This window comes from Nicotiana attenuata, unplaced genomic scaffold (genome assembly GCF_001879085.1).
Source record: "Nicotiana attenuata strain UT unplaced genomic scaffold, NIATTr2, whole genome shotgun sequence".
NCBI lineage: Eukaryota > Viridiplantae > Streptophyta > Magnoliopsida > Solanales > Solanaceae > Nicotiana > Nicotiana attenuata.
Window position 1 is genome coordinate 291,299 of NW_017670860.1, and position 15,416 is coordinate 306,714.

Here is a 15,416-nt window from a genome sequence, read left to right on the forward strand (position 1 = left end):
ATGTGAAGTACGCTCCGCCCGATAAACCCAGCCCTCTGGGTTGCCGCCACTAAATTTATCTAGCTGCACGATGTCCATTGGAATCCGAATCGATGAAAGCACCAATGTAACAATTGCTACAATATCATAGTATATTGATAAGAACTAAAGATCTAATAGTGGAAATACTAAAACTAAGAATATAGGAGAAGATACAAAAGATAGTAGAAGAAGAGAGATGAGAAGCTTAGACTCAGAAAGGAGAGGAGAGGAACAGACTTTTCTTCAACAATTCGCATAACCTCCAACTCAGATCCACTACCCTTTTTAACATAACCGTCCTAAGCCTATACTGTACTACTCATCCTGGATCCCAAATTAACCTGGGGCTATTGTTTGTTCTAGGCCCAATAGCTCGTGTCAGCCCAATAGCTACTTGTATGACATTGGGCTGGAGCTGATTCATAACATTCTGTATTTGATGTGCATTAGGTTTAATGGAATAGCAAAATGCTGTGATAGGAGGCTAAGTTTTAAGTAAATATTAGACTTAGTATTACATGATTACATCTACGTCCCAACATTACTTCGACGAACTGTTATGCTCTTGAATTAGGTAGTGATGGCAATTTGAGCCCAAACTTATCCAACCCGCCCAGAAATTAATGGGTTGGGCTAAAACCATTTTAGCTCATGGGTCAATTTGGGCTGAGCCCAAGTTAATCAATTATTTTTTATAGGAATTTTTACCTCTTATAGCAAAGGTTAATACCTTATTTATTTTAAATAAATACCATTTAAAAAAATTATATTCTATAGATACCTTTTACTATTTATAGCAAAATATCTAATTTTGGTACCTCCTACCCCTAAGCCACTAAATACACTATTCAGTTATACTATTTTCTTTCTCTCTCTAATTTGATACATGTCATTCTCTCTTCCAAATAATACCGGATTCATTAACCGACCACCACTTCTCTTGGCTGGGATTTGGGAACCTCCTCCTCTCCGGCGAAATCCAGTTGTACGGCTCTCTCTCTCTCTCCTTTCATCTCCTAGATTTTCCGTCAGATTTAAACTTGGTTATCTCAATTGCCAAATTCAAAAATGGAGAAAAACGATTTCTTAACCCCAAAGGCAATTGCGAATCGAATTAAAGCTAAGGGCTTACAACCACTTCTAAAAATAAGGCAATAGGGAGAAAGGTCAAAGACTCAAAGTATATCAGCTAAAGGAATCAGTAATACAACTTTGCTTCTGAGAGAGAAAAAGTTGAAGTCAATATAATTCACATGTCCGGGAAGAAAGGGGGTTGAGTGCAACAAAATCTATTTATCAAGTTGGAATCTTTTTTATCGATTCTTGAATTTTACTGTAAGTCTCCATGTTGGTCTTTTTTTTCTTTTTTCTGAATTCTTCTGTTTAATAGTTTTACAGGATGCATGGAACAGTGAGACTTAGGGTTTTTGCTCGACGGCAGATTCGTCGGAAATTAGGGTTTGTTTTTGAACAAAGACGGCGGATTTTGAGGCTGAGCAACTTGATTTTCTATCAATATATATTTCAATGTATTTTCAACGTATCACGCTGTATTTTCATGTATTTCATTGTATACATTGTCTTTTTTTTCATTGTAGTTCAATGTATCTCGTTGTATTCCATATATTTCATTGTATTCACTGTCTTTTTTTCTCATTGTATTTCAATGTATCCCGCTGTATTCTATGTATTTCATTGTATTCACTGTCTCGCTATATGCCATGAATGTATTCATATGTTTTTTTAATTAATATAAACTATGTATTCAGATGTATTATATAATTTCTCTGAAGATTGCTATATTTTTGGGGTATTTTTCGGTTGAGAATTTTTTTTATAGCCGAAAATACAAAATTTGTGTGTTATAATTGAGTTTGTTGAGTTATATTAGGAGTCTATTATGTTAATTGATTCACTTTTCATTTTAAAAACAATGTAATCCCCTATTTCACGCCGTGAATACAGTTGAATACAATAATCTGTCCAACTGTAATTCCATGTTTCACTCCATGAATACACTCGGATACACTCGAATACAACAACTGATTAGCTGGCTTCCCTGATTCAAGCCTATTTTTGCTACTGTATTCATTAATACAATAGCTTAAATACATCAAATACATCTTATAACCACAGAAAAGGTATCTATAATCCGTAATATAGCAAATGGTATCTATAGATGGCTAATTACTACTAAAAGATAGTGCTTTATGAAAATTTCTCTTTACCCATTCTGACCCATTAAGCAGCCCAAATACAACCCATGAAACTCACCCAAAACAAAGGATCTCAACCCCCTTATTTAGAAATTTACATAGTTGCACCAATTTTACTTTTTTTTTTGTATTTTTAATTTTCTGTTCTTTTATTTTTCTGCACTACCCACCCACACTACCCCAACCTCCCTGCAAACCCCCTAAAAAAAATTTTACTTTTTTTTTGTATTTTAATTTTCTATTTTTTTTTGCACCACCCACCCATCCTACACGGCAAACCCCCTAAAAATTTTTTTTCACTTTTTCTTTTTTTTTGTATTTTCAATTTTCTACACCACCCACCCTATCCCCCAACCCTAAAGCACCACCCCTACCACCCCGACGCAAACCTCGTCCAAAATTTTTTTTTACTTTTTTTTGTATTTTTAATTTTCTATTTTTTTTTTTGTTTTCTGCACCACCCTACCCCCCCTCCCCCCCCCACGTTAAACCCCTCTAAAAAGATTTTTTTTTTACTTTTTTTTTTTATAATTTCAATTTTGTGTTTTCTGTTTTCTGTTATTTCGTTTTTCTGCACCACCCCCCAACCACACTTGCAAAATATTTTTCAACTTACACATTATAAGGTAAAAGGTTTTTTAATGCAAGATGAGCATGGTTCTAAACACATGGGTAAGTTGGGCGGGTTGGGTTATGACCCATTGTTTAACCCTCTTGACCCAACCCATCTTAGCCCAAGTAAACTTTGGGCTGGGTTGGGCAATAACCCATTTATTGACCTAACCCATCTCGACCCGCCCAAATTCAGCCCAACCCGCCTATTTGCCATCCCTATTTAAAACGCTTCTCAAACTTGAATCTATAATAGGTGAAATCAGGGGTGTCAAGCTTGAGCCCAACCCGTTTGACCCCAAACCCTCCAAGGTTGGGCCGATGATTGACCCGCCCATTTGAATTAGCCCATCTAAAGTTTGGCCGATTTTTAGCCCAAATTGATCCATAAGTAATAGCACGGGCTAGCCAGTTTTCGGACCGGCAAGTGAAAAATAGCCAGCATTTGTGAAGTCGTTGAAAAATAGCCAATGTTTTACTCATGAAAAGTTCTAGCATAATATGAGGATTATGGAGCTCTTGCGTATAAATTTCCAGCATATTATGTTGGAACTCCAGCACACGGAAAGTTCCAGCGTAATATGTAAGATTATGGAGCTCTGACATATAAACTTCTATCATATTATGATGGAATTCCAGCATATTATGCTGAAATATTTTCGGATTTTTAAGAGCATTTTTGTTCAGATTTTATCTTTACATGAAAAGTGACTAAATTTCGATTACTTTTAAAACTGTGACTATTTTTTAATTACCGGTTGTAAATCTGGCTATTTTTGAATTTCAGTGAATATTCTTATAATAATTCTTTGTTTGTTTGATATGTTATATATGACCATAACAAAAGGAAAAAAAATGTCTTATTTGATAATGTTAGCAACACATTTTCATTGTACAGAAAATAAACTGCAATAAAAATAATATGAAGAAAAAGAGATTTTATTGATAAATGTTTGTGAGTACAATTCTTTGTATCTCTTGATTATCTTATACGAAATTATCCGTGATTCGAGGGCTTGAGAAACGTCTTTCTCGAATGTAGGACGATGTAGACCTCCCTGCGATATATTTAATCGCCAAGAACGTCGAGCAGCACTTTGTTGTTTTGGGTTCATCTTCGGGAAGAACTCCGTTGACCACTCATTTGTAGAAAAACATTACACTTGATGATTGATCTCTTTGTTTGCGGATGCCTTCACTAATTGCGGAATGCTCTTCTCCAACTCTCAATCTCCCTAGAGAGTTATGTAACTCCTCTATATATAGTAGTAGTGATTGGACAGTCTAGCTACATATGAACTCTGTTGCTTGATTCTGATTGGCTCAGAGTCATCAAACTTATCACTTAAGTTATGTCATAAGCTTATTTGTGATTGGGCAAGACATGTCATTTTAGACATTTGGCAACTCTTGATTGGTCATTGTTTTGGTCTAGGATTGCCACATCATTTCATACGTGGCGTCACCTTGTTGGCTTTGAGTTTGACTGGACATGCCATGTCACTTGACATATGGCATGAGTCTTGGCCTTAAGATAAAATGGACCTTGAGCTTGAAAATATTAAAATGGATTAATTTAATTTATAAATTCTAAATTAATTATTTAACCCAACTGAATTTAATCCAAATTTTATATGGATTAGACCCAATAAATTTTATATGTCTACAGATGCCCTTTACTTCAAGATTTGTTGAGGTGTAGACTTGTTGAACCTTAGACGAGGCTTGAAGTACCGATAAAAATAATTGCTTCATATCTTTTCACCAAATGAAGCATTTGATTATTTGGATAAGCACCGTTTTTTTTTAAGAACACATGATAATATTGAAGAAGCTTTAATCAAGACATAGCACGTCTATAATAATACATTTTAAAAAGAAAAAGAAAAAATGTTGTAGTTCCAACAACGCCAAACCAGTTTAACACCAGAGTTTGACTAAGAAAAGGAAACAGACTCTATTTCGTCGCATAACTTGAACAAGGATCCTTACTTCTCCCATGCTTTTTTTATGCCACTTTTCCAAGAAAACAAATCGGATTACTCTTCAAACTCTTCGTTTCCATGTAGATGTCAACTTTTGCTTCATCTAATCCTTATAAAAGTGGTGCATCAACCACAATTTTGTATCAAGACTTGCCGCAAGTTTCACGGTTCCTCTGCAAGTCCGGCTGCAATCCCCTCCACTGTCTTTCGTTTTTCCAGCTAGTCGAAGTGGTGGCTTGATTAGGACAAATTTTGCTTTATGTTTTTTTGTTTGTTTTTGAACTGAAGCTATTGGCGCTAATCAATTAGACATAACCAAAAGCTTCATTTTGTTGGCAGCGAGGCCTCCAAAATCTTTTCCTTGTCGCTGCAGTCTTTAGGCATTTGTGGAGAAAACCATCATATGTTGTCGTAGAAACATCAAAAACACAAGCCGTCTGATCCTCTTGACACTATACTTCAAATACTTCAACATATCAAAAATTTGGGGCGAAATTCCTTCTGTAGCTTCTCAGGTATTATTTTGAAATTTTGTTTCGGATGCTGCCGTGCTCAAATTTACAGCTTTGCGTGCCTTCACAAAAAGACCCATATCTTGGTGTAGCAATGTCGGAATTACGAGCGGTTTGTGGCGTCGGGAGCTAGACTTCCAGAGCTACAAAATATATAAATATCACAATCAGATTGGCCGTATATCTTCCCAGATATCTTCTAGAAGTTTGGCGACGATTTCAGCTTTGCGCTCTCTCCAAAGTGAAACATGTTCAACAATATCTTTTTGTTTTTACAGGCGAAGAGGTGCATGAAGACTTCGTATCCATTGAGCTTTGGAGAAGATGTACATGGCATTCCAAGTAACTGTGACGAAGTAGACGGAGCACCCTCTTCTTGCAGTTTGTCATAGAAGGCTAGATGAAGCGTTCCCTCCTTGAGTCTTGGTGAGAAAGAGGCTTGCGGCGACCGTATTCCATCCTTAACGAGCGAGCACGTGGCGCATCTCATCCTTGAAGATTGGCTCGAAGAGGCTTGGAGTTGGAGCGACCATATTGTTCTTTGCAAGCGAGCATATGGTGCGTCTCACTTTCGCGGCTTGGCGAAATTGACACTACTTGGAGCAGTCCTTTCCAGCCATGACGAGTAAGCACTTGTCACATCTCCGCAAAATATCCATTCTTTGGCGTAGGCGCGATGAAATCACAAGCCGCTTCTTCCTATTGCATGCTCTCATTAAAAAATCATATCTCGACTCAGGAGTGTCGAAACTACAATCCGCTTGATTCTACAGAATCATAAATTTCACCACAACAACATATTCAAAATTTTAGGACAAGTCAGAATAAATTTTCGAAGGCGATGCACATGTCTGTCATAGCGACCTCACAGCACTGTATGCTGCCACTCTAAAGTATATATCTCAAGCTAGAAACGTCCAAATCACAAGCCGTCTGCGCCACTGGAAAGAACACTCAAATATAAGGAAATCCTTAAAATATTGTGGAAGGATTCTTAGCAGATTATCCGTATAAAATTTCTGAAATTGACCCATCTCTCTGCCGAGCTCATTATTCAGCTTTTTGTGCACTCGTGGAAAAATTCATATCGCGATCTACGAGTGTCAGAATCGTAATCCATCTGTGCCATTGGAAAGAAAAATACAATTTCTGCAACACTTGAAGATGTCATAGACGAACTCCTTTCGAATTAACCGCAACAATAGTTTGAAATTGCTCCTAACGTCTATTGCATTTGCTTTTCAGACTTGCGCACTCTTGCTGAAAAGTTCCTACCCTGAGATACAAGTCTCTGGATAATAAATGAGATATCATTGAACACTGAACATTCAAGAGCTTCAACATTTCCGAATTTCATGGTAAAACACTCTCTAGGTAGGCCGGTACAGTTTTTCAAAGTTTCTCCACACGTCTGCCCAGCTAACTTTTCAGCTCTGTGCGCCTTTGTCGAGAAATTCATAACTTGAGCTAGAAATCTCCAAAGTGTGATCCGTTTGAACCGTTAGAAGTTAAACTCATAGAGCTGCATCTCATATGAATCTCATTGCAGAAATCCTATTGGGCTGGAAACAGAAAATTCTCAAAGTACGACCTAGCTGCAGTAAACATTCAGATTCGTGTGGTTCCGACAACAAAAATCGTATCTTGAGGTAGGAGCCTCCAAGTCGCAAACGGATTGTGTTGTTGGAGATTAGACATCCAAATCTACAACATATAATTTTTTTTGGGGCAGAACGTCTTTCAGATAGATCGCAGTAGTTTTTCAAAGTTTATCCTGTCGTCCATTGAGCTCACTTTCCAGCTTTATGCTCTCTGAGTTGTCCTATTAATGTTGCTTTTCCCCCCTTGAAATTGACTCTACAGTTTTACATGTAGTAACTTTTGATATCATGCTTCACAAATCTTATCTCTTCATTTATTTCTTTTGCAGACTCGCAAAGAAGTTCAACGGGCTCAGATATCAGTCAGAGATGTCATACAAGATGCGGAGCCGCCCCCTCACCAACTGTTGCACTTGATTTGTTGATAGTCTTGAAGTTCATCAATGGCGGATCCCATGGTGATTGAAGGTTTTTCAAGAGAGACGACTTCTCATATATGGGATCTTCAACCAATCTTGCACAAGAGAAGCAAAGTATCATGCTCAAGGCATGTGGTCAAGAGATCATCACAACTACTGAATGTGATACACGTACATCGCGGACAACGTATTAAAATGTGGAGACGTCATATGGACTTGGAAGAAGAATTCAATACGAGTCGGCAACAAAGCCTAGTTTACGATCATTTTCATGACTTAGGCTTTTGTATAGGAAAACGTCTAATCTCTTTGGTCACTGTATTTTTGGATGTATCAACTTTTGTAACATTGAAGTAATAAAATATTTTTTATACTTCAATGCTAATTGTCTTCTTTTCCTCATTTATATATGCCTCTACATTTGGATGACTTAGTGTGATGATCCCATAAGCCAAACCCTTTTTTTGTAAACTCTTGCAACTGAACTTAGAATGAAAGTCTAAGCTGCCTACGTACCTCGGTAAAGAGGATCAAGTCATAACGTAGTTCAGAGGGATATATATTTTTTTTATGTCCTAATTTTTGCTTAGGCCGCCGCCTCTCGCGAGGTTTTCAATACCTAGTGGATTTTTTGTCTTGACTTTTGCTTAGGCTACCTCTTTTGAGGTTTTCAACCTAGCACACTATTTTTTTTGGCCGTACACATTTTAGACTCATGTGGGCCAGGAGTGTAGCAACATGCAGTTTAGGCTCATACATCCAGGAGCGCAGAAACGTGCAGTTTAGACTCATGCATCAAGGAGCGTCATGAATTGTAGTTTAGGCTCGTGCATCGAGGAATGCAACAACGTGCAGTTTAGGATCATGCATCAAGGAGCGCCATGAATTGCAGTTTAGCTCGTGCACCGAGGAGCGTAGGTGACTTTTATGGGAAGTATTGCTTCAAAAAATTTGTAAGATCATCCTTATCAACAATTTTGTATGCACCACTTGAATAGCCTTCCTTCACAATATATGTCCCATCCCATTTTGAGGTAAACTTGTCACTATGTGTTTGTTGAGGATTATGGGTCGTCGAATAGCCAGGACTAAGTCTCCCACTTGGAATGATCGTGGCCGCACTTTCTTGTTGAAGGCTCTAGCTAGTCGAGCTTGATAGCACACCAATTTTTGTTGCACTTCCAATCTTTTCTCATCCAATGCCTCTAACTCTGCTAGGTGAAGTTGAGCATTCTCTTCGGACGTGAGTCCTTTTTGGATTGTGATCCGCAATGATGGAATTTGTTGCCCAAACGCAAGGACTGCTTCTACGCCATACACCAAAGAGTAAGGAGTTCTTGTGTAGCAGTTCCGAAGGTTGTCAGGTATGCCCACAAAGCTTCACCAATTTTCTCATTCCAGTCTGTCTTGTTCTTTGCAACAACTTTCTTCAAATGGTTATCAAGCGTCTTGTTAAAAGCTTCAACAAGGCCGTTGGCAGGTGCATTATACATTGAATACTTGTATTGCTTGAAACTAAACTTCTCACACAGACACTTCACAAGCTTGTTGACAAATGGCGTTCTCTTAACAGTGATTATGTATCTTGGTATGTCATACCTAAAAATTATATATTACTTGAAAAAATCGACAACAATTTCCTTTTTCACCTCCTTGAGTAGAACAACTTCAGCCCATCTAGAGAAGTAGTCCGTAGCGGCCAATATGTACATCTGTCCCTTTGATGACTGGAAGCGGTCCAACAACGTCAAGTCCCCAGGCATCAAAAGGCCATGAAGCTATAGTTGGATGAAGAGGCTCTGGAGGTTGGTGGATGTAGTTGGCGTGAAATTGACACGCTTGACATCTTTTGGCATGCTCTATGCAATCCTTCATCATTGTTTTCCAATAGTAGCCCATCCTCTTGATGCAAAAATGGAGCTTGGGACCAAATTGGTGTGCTCCACATGAGCCAGAATGTGCTTCTTCCATCTCTTGGTGGGCTTCTTCTTTGTAAAGACTTCACAAGAATAATCCTTCAAAGGGGCGGTGAAACAATGTCCCCTTATAGAATATGAATCCTGGTGCTCTTCTTTTGAAGTCTGTTCTTTCTCGCGGATCCTCAGGTAACTTTCCATGTTCAAGGTACTCTATCAGTGGTTGCCTCCTATCTTCTTCTTCAATCATTCGAACAGACGTATGATGGCTTTCGTTGACTTGATGATCAAGAAGTCTAGGAATTACCCACCGATGACACACATATACCTTTGTTGACTCATTCTCTCCAAGTACCATCATCATGGCCAAGTTAACCAAAGCATCAACCTTGTGATTTTCTTCTCTTGGGACGTGGTTTAAGAATACTTGGTCGAATCTTTCAAGTAAACCAGAAGAATATTGATGGTATGGCAAGAGATCTTCCTTCTTTACCTCGTAACTCCCCAAAAGTTGGTTGATGATCAGCTTAGAGTCACCATAGATCTTCAACTGTAGAATCTTCATGTCTAATTCCATTTCCAGACCGCGATCAAAGCGTGGTACTCTGCGGCATTGTTGGAGCATGTTTTACCTAAAACGAAGGAGAATGGCAAGACTTGTCTTTCTGGAGAGATCAACACAACACCTGCCCCCACACTATTACGACGTGCAGATCCATCAAAGAACATTGTCCATAGTGTCAATTCTTCAATGAACAAAACATCTTCATCTGGAAACCCATCAGAAAGCTCCCATTCCGCCGGAAGAGGGTGATCATCCAGAAAAATAGCTAGTGCTTGTCCTTTCACAGCTTTTCGAGGTGTGTATGTGATCTCATATTGGTTAAACAATATGGACCATCTTTCAAGGCGTCCAAAAAGAACAGGTCGAGTCATCACGAACTTTACGGGATCTGCTCGAGAGATGAGTTTGATGGTGTATACTTCAAAATAATGCCTTAGCCTCTTTATCGCAAAAAGTAGTGCTAAGCATATTTTCTCAACAGGCGTACAGTTCAACTCAGCTCCTATCAGAGTTCGACTGAGGTAGTACAAGGTTTGTTCCTTTCCTTCCTCATTCTCTTGAGAAAGTAGTGCTCCAAGTGAACGTTCATGTGCCGTGATGTAGAGTATCAATGGCTTCTCAAGTATTGGCCCCCAAACACATGTGGATTCAGTAAGTATCTTTTGATGATTTCAAAATCATTTTGACATGACTTATCCCAATTAAAAAAACGGATATCCTTCCTCAATAGATGATTGAAGGGTTGACACCGTCCGGCCAGATTAGAGATGAACCTCCGAATGAATGCTAAGTTTCCTTGGAGACTTCGAAGCTCCCTCAAGTTCTTTGGCTTGGGCTTTTTTTGAATGGCGTCAATCTTTAGGGGATTAACTTCAATTCCACGATGAAGCACAATGAAGCCAAGAAACTTTCCTGAGGTAGCTCCAAACGCACACTTGAGTGGGTTCATCTTCAGGTCAAATTTTATTAACCTTTCAAAAACAATTCGAAGGTCTTCAAGGTGGTAATATCTACTCTTTGTCTTCACCACCAAATCATCGATGTAGCATTCAACCCTCTTATGAAGCATGTCGTTAAAGATGTTTTGCATCGCTTGTTGGTAGGTAGCACTAGCGTTCTTCAGATCGAAGGGCATCGCTTTGTAGTAGTATATCCCTTTTGGAGTTCGAAAAGCAGTTCACTCTTCATCTTTTGGAGACATTCTGATTTGATTGTATCCGGAGGACCCATACATGAATGACATAGCTTCATGCCCTGTTGTAGCATAAACCATGAGTTCAATAATTGGTAGCGGGATGTCATCTTTCATACATGACTTGTTTAGGTCGAAAGTGAACACAAAAACGTATTTGACCATTCTTCTTCTTGACAAGTACAATATTCGATATACATGATTGGTACTTCACCTCTCGAATAAATCCTGCCTCGATGAGCTTGTTGACTTCGACTTCAATTTATGGTAGTAGCTCGGGTCGGAACATGCGTTGTGACTGCTTCACAGAGCATGCTCCACTTTTGATCCCCAAAGAATGAACGACTACCTTAGAACTAAGACCAAGCATTTCATTATACGACCAAGCGAAGACATCTTTGTACTCGGTCAATAACTTGGAGTATTCCTCCTCCTCCTGAGGCGTAAGAAGCACACTAATGAAGGTGGGGCGTGGATCTTCCAGAGTGCCTAAATTGAGTTCCTTAAGCTCATCAGTAGTCGATTGTCCTCCATCTTCTAGTTGAAGGGGAGCCTCATGTACTTCATCATCAATGTCAAGGCATTGGCTATTGTCACGACACTAAACCCAGACCCGGTCGTGATGGCGCCTCTCGCGAAGGCAAGGCCAGCCGACACATTTCCAATTCGAAGTTAAACAGCTAAACAACAATACAACAGGCTATAACACGATTTAATAATACTACACAGCAGATAATATCATCACAATGCGGAAGTACAACCCAAACACAGCCCAAACCGGGGTGTCACTAGTCATGAGCATCTACTAAGGTCTAAATACAACTGACGAAGTCTGAAGTTTACAAAGTACATACTAATAGAATAAAGAGGGAGAAAAGTAGTGCTGCGAACGCCGACAGCTACCTTGCTAAAATCCGGTGACTTTGCCTCAGCTCAGCCAATACCTGCTACCAGGTGCTGAAATACCTGAATCTGCTTACAAGGTGCAGGGAGTAAAATGAGTACTGCCAACTCAGTGAGTAATAATCATAAATAAAGATTGAGTGATAAGAAATCACGAAAAGTGCATCAACATGCTGTATAGAAGCAGTTCAAAAACCAGTAAGAAAGCAATGAAGATGTGAAATCCCTTTAAAACATCTTAGCTCAGTTTAAACTTCTTTGAAAATGCCTTTTTCAACAGTTACGCAAATGAATGCAGAACAACTAGTGCAGACAAGGATAGAAATTTGCCCCTCGGGCACAAATACACAATTAAACAGGTCAATGACAGGCAAACAAGGAAGATAAGCACATAAAGTTCGCCCCTCGGGCACAATGTTAACAAATCCGCCCCTCGGGCAATATCTCAGAACAGTACAAGCCCCTCGGGCAAACACATAGAACCATACCAGCCCCTCGGGCTATATCTCACATCACAATGGGTACCCGCGCTCACTGGGGGTGTGCAGACTCCTGGAGGGACCCCTTACGGCCCAAGCGCAATAACAAGCCATCTCGTGGCATCATAAACAGGCTCTCGGCCTCATATCAATATCAAGACACCTCGTGGCGTACATATCTCAAGCCCTCGGCCTCACATCAGTATTAGTGTATCATCGCTGCGGCGTGCAGCCCGACCCAAAAGATATCCTCACAACACAGGCCCTCGGCCTTACTAAGTCAAAAATCACATAAGCCTCTCGGGCAACAGTAAAATAGTGTTTCTCAGCCCAAAACATCATTTGAGTATTAAAACTGAGTGAAGATGGCTGAGTTTTGAAAACAGTGGAAAATAACATGATTGAGTTCAAGTATAAAGTCAAAACAGTGAGGAAATATCAACTAAGACCCCCGAAGGGTTCAAATAATTGGCACGAAGCCCAAATATGGCATGCAACCCAAATAATGATGATGACAAATAGATTTCAGTCAAATATGCGGTAAAATCATCAGTCGGGACGGACCAAGTCACAGTCCCCAATAGTGCACGACCCCACGCTCGTCTTCAAGCGTGTGCCTCACCTCAATATAGCACTACGATGTGCAATCCGGGGTTTCAAACCCTCAGAACATCATTTACAATAATTACTCACCTCGATCCGGTCCAAACTCCAACCCGCGATGCCTCGCCCGCACGAATCGACCTCCAAATGCTCCAAATCTAGCCACAATCAGTACATAATCATTAAAATATGCCAAGGGAGCGAAGCCCACTCGAAAATATCCAATTTAACATCAAAATCCCGAAATTACCAAAACCCGAGTCCCGGGCCCACTTCTCGAAACTCAGAAATTTTTACATCAATAGATTCCTTATCTCCCCACGAGTTCATACATATCAAGAACATCAAAATTGGACCTCTATTGCCCCTTCGAATTCCCAATTTACACTCTCCAAAGTCAAGCCCTAATTTCCCAATTCTAGGCTTTAATTTCCACATATTTCATGATTAAACAAGTAAGAATCAACATAGGATCGAGTATTGAGTTTACAAATCTTACCTCCAGGTGTTATATCTTGAATCCCTCTTCAAATCCTCTCAAATAGCTCCATAATCACCCAAAAAATGGTGAAAGATAGCTTCAAAATCGCGGACAATGGCTATTTAAACATTCTGCCCAGGCATCAAAAACCTTCTTCGCGAACGCAGTCAAAGCCTCGCGTTCGTGAAGCACAATCCAGCTTTGACCAAAAATCCTTCTTCGCGATCGCGTCTTGCCACTCGCGAACGCGATGCTCCCACAGACTAAACCTTCACGATCGCATAACCTCTCTCGCGAACGCGAAGGCCAACACTGATGCCTCCCTTCCTTACCCTTCGCGAACGCAAAGCTCCACTCGCGAACGCGAAGAACAAAATGTCTGCAATTGCTGGAACTCAAAATCTGCAACTTCCTAAACTCCAAAATGACACGATTGACCATCCGAAACTCACCCGAGGCCCCCGGGACCTCAACCAAAGGTACCAACACATCCTAAAACCTTATTCGAACTTGTTCCAATCGTCGAAACACCTCAAACAACATCAAATTACTCAAAACACATCGGATTCAAGCTTAAGTTTTCTAAAACCTTCCGAAATACGCTTTTGATCAAAAATCCAACCAAAGCACGTCCGAATGACCTGAAATTTTGCACACACATCCCAAATCACATAACGAAGCTACTGCAACTCTCGGAATTCCATTCCGACCCTTATATCAAAATCTCCCCTCTCAACCGGAAAACGCCGAAATTTTAATTTCGCCAATTCGAGCCTAAACCTTCCACGGACTTCCAAAATGCATTCCGATCACACTCCTAAGTACAAATCACCTAACGGAGCTAACCAAATCATAAAAATTCCGATCCGAGATCATATACAAACAAGTCAAATCTTGGTCAAACCTTTCAAATTTCAAGCTTCAAACTGAGAACTGTTCTTCCGAATTCATTCCGATACCCTGATAACCAAAACCAACAATTTACATAAGTCTTAATACATCATACGGGGCAAGTCATGCCCGAGAACTGACGGGCAGAGTGCAAAAGCTCAAAACGACCGGTCGGGTCGTTACATCCTCCCCCACTTAAACATACGTTCGTCCTCGAACGTGCCCGGAGTTGTTACAAAAGCCAACCAATCCCTGAATAACTTTACCATTCATATACCCAGGGGTGATACCACGTCTCCCTATCTCATAGGTCCGGTAACACATTGTAACTGAAATTTAACAATCCAATCTAGCCCATAAACTATAGAACCACATTTCCACTTCTGAAATCATCAATACGATCAGAATCCCACATTTATACTGTGAATAAGCCCGAACAAGCTGTAATAACCCATACCTGCAACCTCAGGTGCAATTACATGATGTACCACATAACTCAAACACTTGTAACGATAACTTCTATTCACAGCGGCTGTACACAACAACCGAATACCGGTAGAAAACCCTTATCAACTAAAGCCTCGTACCAACACTGTCATATACTGATATAATAAAATACACAGTAAGCCATAACCCTTTCTTAGATCAACCATTCATGAAGCCCCTTCTCTGTTGGCAAAAAATCGTAGCAAATTTCTGAGCCAAACCTCGATATTTATCCTTCCCACATGCTAAAATCGAATCCGTTCGCATTCATTAAAGATCCCAACGATCTCATCTAATCCCACATAACCACTCTGGTGACATGACACCTCAATGTAAACTAAAGTCGCAACTTGCGTTATCCGCGCACCAATAAGAATAATCCAAACATACTCAAATCATGAAAATGACTCAAAGGAAAGAGCTGTACCTCAAGCTCACCAATACCACCACCACACAAGGCTGAGAACCCGTCTCACATCATAGGAATAGGACACACGAATCTAACCCGCAAGGTCATACCTCCACATAACTTCG

The 15,416-nt window shown here is 39.9% G+C and overlaps 1 long non-coding RNA gene across 1 annotated transcript; it reads left to right on the forward strand.

Annotated features, from left to right (window-relative positions):
- The first annotated feature begins 4,797 nt into the window (after positions 1–4,797).
- Positions 4,798–7,714, forward strand: LOC109243972. The gene is made up of 3 exons (XR_002070644.1): positions 4,798–5,349; positions 5,625–6,995; positions 7,277–7,714. It is a non-coding gene; the product is annotated as an uncharacterized LOC109243972 (long non-coding RNA).
- Positions 7,715–15,416: the final 7,702 nt, after the last annotated feature.